At 36.9% G+C, this 10,115-nt stretch overlaps 1 pseudogene across 1 annotated transcript; it reads left to right on the top strand.

The window, feature by feature from the left end:
* The first annotated feature begins 358 nt into the window (after positions 1-358).
* On the top strand, positions 359-900 carry LOC309827519 (chromobox protein homolog 3-like; annotated as a pseudogene). The gene has a single exon. The product of its transcript is annotated as a chromobox protein homolog 3-like (transcript).
* Positions 901-10,115: the final 9,215 nt, after the last annotated feature.

Consider the following 10,115-nt stretch of genomic DNA (forward strand, 5'->3'; position numbering starts at 1 on the left):
GAGAGCTCTCATGCACAAAGATGTGCCTTTATTACTGTCCTCCACACATGAGGGATATCTGTCCTGTGAGACTTCCACTCTGCTCTTCTGTGCCTGTGGAGAGACGCAATGACTGATGCTGTCTGAACCAAGGGGGTGCTTCGGCAGGAGGGGGGTTGCTGGGGCCTGAGGCAGAGATGTTGGTGAGACCCATGGGAGCCCTCCTGCCTGGCTCGGCCAGGACTTTGGGATTGTACCTGCAGCTTGAAACATGAGGATTAAAGGGAACTCGAGCCTGAGGCATGCAGGGCCAGAGACGAAGCATACCTTGGGGCAGCTCGAAGGCAAGGAATAATACCTCTTCAAGTTTGCAATAAAAATGGCCTCCAATAAAACTGCATTGCAAAACATGGGAAAGAAACAGGATGCAAAGAGTAAAAAGTCAGAGAGGAAGAGCCTGAAGCATTGGTAGTGGCAAAAGACAGAACTGCCGTGTAGTGAAAGTGAGGGGGTGGTTATTTCCTCAAGTGGAAGGGAATACAGATGCTGACAATATTAGGAACCCGAAGAAAACCTATACTGCCCAGCGGTAATTAAAACATTTGTTAATTCTCCAACAGCTGGTACAGAAAAAGGTGGTACAAAAAGAAAATCTTTATCTGGCAGCGAATCTGATGATAGTGAATCAAAGAAGAGAGATGCTGCCGGGCAAAGCAAGAGGCTTTGTGGGAGGTCTGACCCTGAATGAATAACTGGTGCCACAGACAGCAGTGAGAATTGGTGTTTCTCATGAAATGGGAAGATTCAGATGAGGCAGACTTGGTGCTGACCAAAGAGGCAAAAATGAAGTGTCCTCAAATTGCAGTGCTTTTTATTCAGAGACTAACTTGGCATTCTTGTCCAGAAAATGAAGCTCAATAATTGTTTGCATTGCCATATATATAATTACACACACACACACACACACACACACACACACACACACACACACACGCACATAAGTTGATGCATATAAGCTCTGGGTCTTGTTTTTTTTCGTTTATTAGTGTGAAGAAATAACTAGATTCTAATGAAAATAAAGTTTTGTATGTTCATTTTGAAGGAGTGTGGGATGCCATCTCTCTGAGCAGCCTAAGAAATAAATGCGTTCAAGTTAAATGGAAAATTTTCCTGAAGGCTTAACCTTTCAAGTTAGGTAGATGATTCCATAATTAATTGGAAAATTTAAATATAATGTAAATAACTTAAATTGGACAATAAAAGCAGTTGTATCTGAATCCATATCTATAACTACAGTCACATAAATGGAAGTTTATTTGCAAAACTCCTGACAGGAAAAATTTTATCACTACCAAGAATCTCCCCACCCAGACGAGAAAACTAGAAAAATCCTGGTGTGTTTCAATTAGCCAAGCAAGACTTAGTTAAATGGACATTTAAAGGTTTCTTCTAGTGAACCTCTTCTTTACTAGAAGTTGAAATCCCTATGCTGTACTGACTAAGAGGATGTCTAAGACTTTGCTCATGGAAACCTAACCAGGTTGTTAGAGATGCTGTCAATCTAGGACCTGATAGAATAAATTTTAAATAAATAGTTTAGATCAACTTAATAAAACTATTTAAATAAATAGTTTAGATTAACTTTTGTAATCTAAACTATTGATCTATATGTTTTTTCTTTACCCCCAACTGATTCCTTACACACAGGCTCAATCTTTTCAGTATATGGGTTACTGGTTCAGCAGAAGCATAAAAAAGCAATAACTTTGTAGTAATCAGAATGTTATCCAACTGTATATTGTTTACTTTATTGTAAACATTGGTGAACAATGGTCCATAGTTTTATATTAAAAAATAAAATAGGGCTTCCCTGGTGGCACAGTGGTTGAGAGTCCGCCTGCCAATGCAGGGGACACGGGTTCATGCCCCGGTCCGGCAGGATCCCACATGCCGTGGAGCGACTGGGCCCGTGAGCCATGGTTGCTGAGCCTGCGCGTCCGGAGCCTGTGCTCCACAACGGGAGAGGCCACAACAGTGACAGGCCCGCGTATGGCAAAAAAATGAAATAAAATAAAATGGATATGCAAACTTCCACTTTTGCAAATTATCAGTAGCTATAACATTTTAGCTAATTTTTTTCTTTGTAATTATTTAAAGAGTTGTGTTTCATAATGCTTGAAAATGTGTTTCTTCAAATGTCCCTGGGACACACTGTAATCCTTTTGCTACGTGAATAATCTCACGTAATTTATCAGATTGAAAATTTATCTTCAAGTTCTTGTCTTAAGTATTCTCTCCTCCCTGACCCAGATTTCCGTAGAATTTTGAGGAGGAGCTCTGGTCACTCCATCATAGCTCTTCAGCCTTCTGGAGTTTACCCTCAGCCTCTGCACCTCCTCAAATGATCATCAGGCTTTAGAGGCTACCATCACTGGGTACGAACTGTGGGAATCCAGCTCCTATTGCCTGCTTAGGGTCAGGGGTGGCAAGTGGAACAGGGAGTAAGGCGATTTCTTTATGTAGGAACAAAGTTTTAGGCATCACAGGCAAGAATTATATATGCTTTTTTCCTTAGAAACATTGTCACACACATGGATTAAATTCTAGAATGAGATGATGATTGTGTTTAACCATTTATTTGTGGTTAAATAAGTTTTAGTGGCTCATTTAGGCACTGAAATTCTTTGAAAGCTGGTATATATGTGCATAGATATGTTATAATCTATTATGTATTTATATATTATATTTCTATATAAATTTTTAAACCATTTCTATAAACTGAAACTTGATTAAGCAGAACATATTCCCCAATTATGCTTGATAACAGAATTTGCCACATTTAAAATTGAAAGAATGAAATGATGTAGGAGTTACATGTTCATAGATATTTTTTTTAAAAATCGTGTCACCATAGTATAAAATCTGGTCATTGATATGAATTATCTCATTTTGCAAACTGTCCCTAGCATTTAGTTGAACAATAGCTGATCCTCTACCAGACTATTACAGAATCATTCAATTTTGTATGGGCAATAGTTGTTTCATAAATAATTGAAGTCCTTTCATTATTTTAAAAATGTTTCTGTACCCCAAGTGAATTCCACACACTTGTGAAAAATCAGTGAAATTCTGTGCTGTTGATTAAAATATGTTTTTAAGACACTCTCAGAATTTGAAGAATGATCATGGTACATATTAGCATTCAAAAATGAGATATCCATAATTACTTTGAGGAGGAAATCTTATTAAAGTCTGCAATAAAAGCATTTAGGAACTCTGGAATGAAACCTGGGCAATTTAGGTCTTAAGAATCAATTTTAGAATACATTTAAAATGCCATTTTCAACACTTATATCCTAAAATTTATTTTTCATCAACAGTTTACTAAAGTATGTTTGTCCATAGATCATTGTTCTTTTTTGAAGTATAGTTAATTTACAATGTTGTGTTAGTTTCAGGTGTACAGCAAAGCAAATCAGTTATACATAAGTGTGTGTATATATAATCCTTTTCATATTCTTTTTCATTATAGGTTATTACAAGATATTGAATACAATTCCTCGAGCTATACAGTAGGACCTTGTTATTCACCTATTTTATATATAGTGGTTTGTATCTGCTAATCCCAAACTACTAATTTATCCCTCCCCCACCCCCTTTCCCTTTGGTAACCATAAGTTTGTTTTCTATGTCTGTGAGTCTGTTTCTGTTTTGTAAATAAGATCATCTGTATCATATTTTAGATTCCACATAGAAGTGATATCATAAGATATTTGTCTTTGTCTGACCTACTTCACTTAGTATGATAATCTCTAGGTCCATCCATGTTGTTGCAATGGCATTATTTCTTTCTTTTTTATGGCTGAGTAGTATTCCATTGTGTGTGTGTGTGTGTGTGTGTGTGTGTGTGTGTGTGTGTATACATACACACCACATCTTCTTTATCCATTCATCTGTTGATGGACATTTAGGTTGCTTCCATGTCTTGGCTCCTGTAAGTAGTGCTGCTATGAACATTGTGGTGCATGTATCTTTTTGAATTAGAGTTTTCTCTGGATATATGCCCAGGAGTGGGATTGCTGGATCATATGGTAACTCTACTTTTAGTTTTTTAAGGAACCTCCATACTGTTTTCCATAGTGGCTGCACCAATTTACATTCCCACCAACAGTATATGAGGGTTCCCTTTTCTCCACACCCTCTCCAGCATTTATTTTTTGTGGAGTTTTTAATGATCACCATTCTGACCAGTTGAGGTGATACCTCATTGTAGTTTTGATTTGCATTTCCCTAATAATTAGAGATGTTGAGCATCTTTTCATGTGCCTATTGGCCATCTGTAAGTCTTCTTTGGAGAAATGTCTATTTAAGGGTTCTGCCCATTTTCTGACTGGTTTGTTTTTGTTGTTGTTGTTATTGAGTTGTATGAGCTGTTTGTTTGTATAGTTTGGAAATTAAGCCTTGTGGGTCGCATCATTTGCAAATATTTTCTCCCAGTCTATAGGCTGTCTTTTCGTTTTTTTTTTTTTTTTTTTTTTTTTGCTGTACGTGGGCCTCCCACTGTTGTGGCCTCTCCAGTTGTGGAGCACAGGCTCTGGACGCTCAGGCTCAGCGGCCATGGCTCATGGGCCCGGCCGCTCCGCGGCATGTGGGATCTTCCCGGACCAGGGCACAAACCTGTGTCCCCTGCATCGGCAGGCGGACTCTCAACCACTGCGCCAGCAGGGAAGCCCTGTCTTTTCGTTTTGTTTATGGTTTCCTTTGCTGTGCAAAAGCTTGTAAGTTTGATTAGGTCCCATTTGTTTATTTTTATTTCTATTGCCTTGGGAGACTGATCTAAGAAAACATTCCTATGATTTATGTCAGAAATGTTCTGGCTATATTCTCTTCTAGGAGTTTTATGGCGTCCTGTTTGATATTTAAGTCTTTAATGCATTTTGAGTTTATTTTTGTGTATGGTGTGAGGAAGTGTTTTCATTGATTTACATGAGGCTGTCCACTTTTCCCAACATCACTTGCTGAAGACACTGTCTTTTCTCCACTGTATATTCTTGACTCCTTTGTCAAAGATTAATTGACTGTAGGTGTGTGGGTTTATTTCTGGGCTCTCTATTGTTTCACAGATATGTATGTCTGTTTTTTGTGCCAATATCCTGCTGTTTTGATTACTGTAGCTTTGTAGTATTGTCTGAAGCCTGGGAGGGTTATGCCTCCAGCTTTGTTCTTTTTCCCCAGGATTGCTTTGGCAATTATGGGTCTTTTGTGATTCCATATAAATTTTAGAATAATTTGTTCTAGTTCTGTGAAAAATGTCATGGGAATTTGATTTACAGGTTGCATTAAACCTGTAGATTGCTTTGAGTAGTATGGCCATTTTAACAATATTAATCTTCCAATCCAAGAGCATGGGATATCTTGTCATTTCTTTAAATCATATTCAATTTCTTTTATCAGTGTTTTACAGTTCTCAGCATGTTAAGTCTTTCACCTCCTTGGTCAGGTTTACTACTAAGTATTTTTTAAATGTGATTTTTTTTTTTTTTTTTTTTTTGGTGGTACGCGGGCCTCTCACTGTTGTGGCATCTCCCATTGTGGAGCACAGGCTCCAGACGCGCAGGCTCAGTGGCCATGGCTCATGGGCCCAGCCGCTCCGCGGCATGTGGGATCTTCCCGGACCGGGGCACAAATCCACGTCCCCTGCATTGGCAGGTGGACTCCCAACCACTGTGCCACCAGGGAAGCCCTAAATGTGATTTTAAAAGGGATTTTTTTTTTAACTTTGCCTTTTTGATATTTCATCGTTAGTGTAAAGAATCTGTATGTTAATCTTGTATCCTGCTACCTTGCTAAATTTGTTTATCAGTTCTAGTAGTTTTCGTGTGGAGTCTTTTAGGGCTTTCTATATATAATATCGTATCACCTGCATATAATGACAATTTTACCTCTTTCCTTCCAATTTGGATACCTTTTATTTCTTTTTCTTGTCTGATTCCCATGGCTAGGACTTCCAATATTATGTTGAATAGAAGTGGTGAGGGTGGGTATCCTTGTCTTATTCCAGATTTTAGTGGGAAGGCTTTTAGCTTTTCCCTGTTGAGTATTATATTGTCTGTGGCTTTGTCATAAATAGCGTGGTAAGAGTTTTTTATCATGAATGGATGTCGAATTTTGAATTTTTCAATGATAAAACCAAAGAAGAAATTTAAAAATACCTTGAGACAAATGACAATGAAAACACAACTATACAAAATCTATGGGATGCAGCAAAAGCAGTCCTAAGATGGAAGTTCACAGCAATACGGGCCTTCCTCAAAAAACAAGAAAAATCCCAAATAAACAACCTGAAAGAATTAGAGAAAGAAGAACAAACAAAACCTAAAGTCAGCAGAAGGAAGGAAATAATAAAGAACAGAGAGGAAATAAAATAGAGAATAAAAAACAATAGGAAAAAAAACCCAATAAAAACAACAGCTGGTGTTTTGAAAGGGTAAACAAAATCAATGAACTTAATAACCAAATAACCAAAGGACCCAAATAACCACAGGACCCAAATAACCAAAATAAGAAATGAAAGAGGAGACGAAACACCTGACACCACAGAAATACAAAAAACCGTAAGAGAATATGATGAATGAATAGATATACTGTGGTATATACTGAAATACTGACACCGGCTACAGCATGGATGAGCCCTGAAAACATTATCCTACAAGGAAGAAGTCAGTAACAGAAGGTCACATGTTGAGAGTTCCATTTATATGAAATGTCCAGAATAAAATCTACAAACATAGGTGTTTAAGGCTAGAAGGGAGATTGGGGTGGTGGGGAGAATGGGTAGTGTGTGCTAATGGGTTTCTTCTTGGGGTGATGAAAATGTTCTAAATTGATTTTGGTGATGGTTGCACAACTCTGTGACTATACTAAACCCCACTGAATTGTATACATTAAAGGGGTAAATCGTATGGTGGTGAATTATATCTTAAGCTGGGTTTTTAAAAGATACGTGTTTATTAAAGTGAAAAACTAAAAAACAAATCCTGAAATTTCCAACCAATTACAGAGTTTAAGATCTGTTGGCATTTCTTTTTTATTTTTACACTGAGGGTAAAGGACTGTGTTCAAAATTACCTGATTCATTTGTTTTTTCTCTCTGAAGTTATGATGTTTATTTGAAATACAACAAGGTTAATTTGTTTCTGTTTATATTCAATTTTAGAGTTGTATCTACATTATTGATGTAATTTTACTTTTGAATATTTAAAACTTTTATGTTTCCAGAATAAAAATTATACATGTTATACTCAGAAAAAAAAATAAGAGAATACCATGAACAATTATATGCCAACAAACTGGACTACCTAGAAGAGATAGACAAGCTTCTAGAAACATACAATCCACCAAAACGAATCAAGAAGAAATAGATAAGTCGAACAGACCAATCACTAGAAGTGAAATCGAATATGTAATTTAAAAAAAAAACAAACAAAAAACTCCCTGCAAACAAAACTCCCTGCGGAACCGGACAGCTTCACTGGGAAAGTCTACTAAACATACAAAGAAGAACTTATACTGATTCTTCTCAAACTCTTCCAAAAGACTGAAGAGGAGGCAACACTCCTAAAGTCATTCTACAAAGCCACCATCACCCTGATACCAAAACCAGACAAAGATGTTACCAAAAAAGAAAATTACAGGCCAATATCTTTGATGAATATAGATGTAAAAATTCTCAACAAAATATTAGCAAACTGAATCCAACAACACATAAAAAAGATCATACACCATGATCAAGTTGGACTCATCCCAGGGTAACAACGATGGTTCAACATACACGAATCAATGTGATATACCACATCAACAAAAGAAAAGTCAAAAACAACATGATCATCTCAATAGATGCAGAAAAAGCATTTGATAAAACTCATTTTTCTTTTTAAACATAGTTTTAACCCAGATGAGAAGGTGACTATTGCATTAGCTTTGGAGTTCTGAAGATTATAGATATGTGATATTCATACTCTCTTGCACACACAGAGAAAAAAGTCATTTTGAAACAGAAAACTGCTTCATTCCATAAGCATGCCACTAATGCATGATTCAAGATGTCATAGTTTGGATGAGATAATCAAATTCCTTAGATGAATCAACTGAAAGCAGCTGCTTTGTTTAGGAATGATTTAGAGATATGTAAATTGAAGACAGTAGATTGAAAGGGAGAAAAAAAGAGTTAAGTGTAAGGATATTACAAAACACACGAAATGATTAAAAATTGTCATTATGAATATTGGGCCAATTGAAAAATATTATGCTCATTCGTCTTGCAAGGAATTACCTCCAAATGAAAATACAGCTCTAGTTCTACTATTAACTAGTAGATATTTGATATTGACAGATGTACATGCCATCATTTTGAGACTATGAATTTGAAAGCCTTGGGAATCGTCATAGAACGAATAAACTAATATGCTTTGAAAATCCCAGTCCAAGAAAGTTTGTTCTCAATAATAATAATTCATGTTTATAAGGTGCCTTTCATTGAACTCTTAAGACTCTGTGTATAGATGTTTAAATATGCATGGTCATATATCACTGTCTTTATACATCATAGCCCATATGTTTCAATTCCTTGGACATAAAGCAACTCTTTCATATATGAAAATATAATCCCTACCCTTGCCATACAAATTCTCTATAAATACCACCTTCTCATTTATGCTCTTATATTGCTTGTGCTGAAGGATTGTTAATGTAATCTTTTCTTAAAGAAATGTTTTAAAAATTCTTTAAAAACAAAACACCTGTGTTTTCTGGCAGGACAACAATGTATTGGCCAAAATAACTGTATTTAATGACTGACTGGGGTTGGCTAGCGCCCCATGATTCATTTCATAATTGGAAAAAAATGTAACATTTGCTGACATCATCTGAGTGCTGATCTGGACCCACTGAACAGGGAGTTTTCCAACAAAAACGATTTAACTTTCCACTTCACAATTCAGGAAGAATTTAGGATTAGGGCATTCATGGAGTCTAGAAATGGTTTTCATTTTCAGCATTTTAGCTCAAAACTTGAACAGGAAGGAAAACTGTACATAGATTAATTTCCAAGGCAAAATTTCATCTGTAAAGCCTTACTTCCTCTGATGCATATTGATACCAGACTGAGATAAAGCATACTAAGTTCTGAAGAGAAAATAGCCTTAGAAATGAAAATTTAAATGAAAAATTTACTTGGTGAGGGCAGAGAGAGCCACCGTAGTAAAAGTTCTATTGTGAAAGAGTTTCTTGAACAAATATGTACTCACCTGATTCTTGCCTACCTAGATCTCCAGTCTATTTGAAGGTTTGCAGTACAAAATACATATGGAATGCACTAACGATTATTTAAAAGTAATGCACTACCAGTTGTAGTGGCATTATTTGATAATGATAGATAATAGGTTCAAAATTTTATACACTTTGCTGTAAATATGGGTAAAGAATATCTAGCCTAATCTTTCTTAAGAAAGCTCATCTTTATGTCAGACAGGAGACAGAGAAACTTATTTAAATTTTTTTTTTAATTTTAATTAATTAATTAATTAATTTATGGCTGCGTTGGGTCTCCGTTGCTATGTGCGGGCTTTCTCTAGTTGTGGTGAGCGGGGGTTACTCTTCGTTGCGGTGTGCGGGCTTCTCATTGTGGTGGCTCCTCTTGCTGTGGAGCACGGGCTCTAGGCACACGGGCTCAGTAGTTGTGGTACATGGGCTCTAGAGCGCAGGCTCAGTAGTTGTGGCGCACAGGCTTAGTTCCTCCGTGGCATGTGGGATCTTCCCAGACCAGGGCTCAAACCAGCGTCCCCTGTGATGGCAGGTGAATTCTTAACCACTGCACCACTAGGCAAGTCCAAGAAACTTATTTTTAAAGTTGCCACCTTCAATAGTTTTGTCTCTTCTCATTTAAACATTGCCTTACGAATACCCTTAACTCTATCTACTTCTCTTGGCTGGATTTGACTCCAAAGTCATTACCTGGGTTTAAACCCACCTGTCTGATTACCCTGTGCCAGCATCTAAAGAGTTGAAATGGCTGAAAAACGAAACACATAACTGTGTGTCTTGGTCTCTCTTTAAGTTCCACACCAACAAATTTCAGA

Source organism: Grampus griseus (genome assembly GCF_964374135.1).
Source record: "Grampus griseus genome assembly, chromosome: 9".
Taxonomy (NCBI): Eukaryota; Metazoa; Chordata; class Mammalia; order Artiodactyla; family Delphinidae; genus Grampus; species Grampus griseus.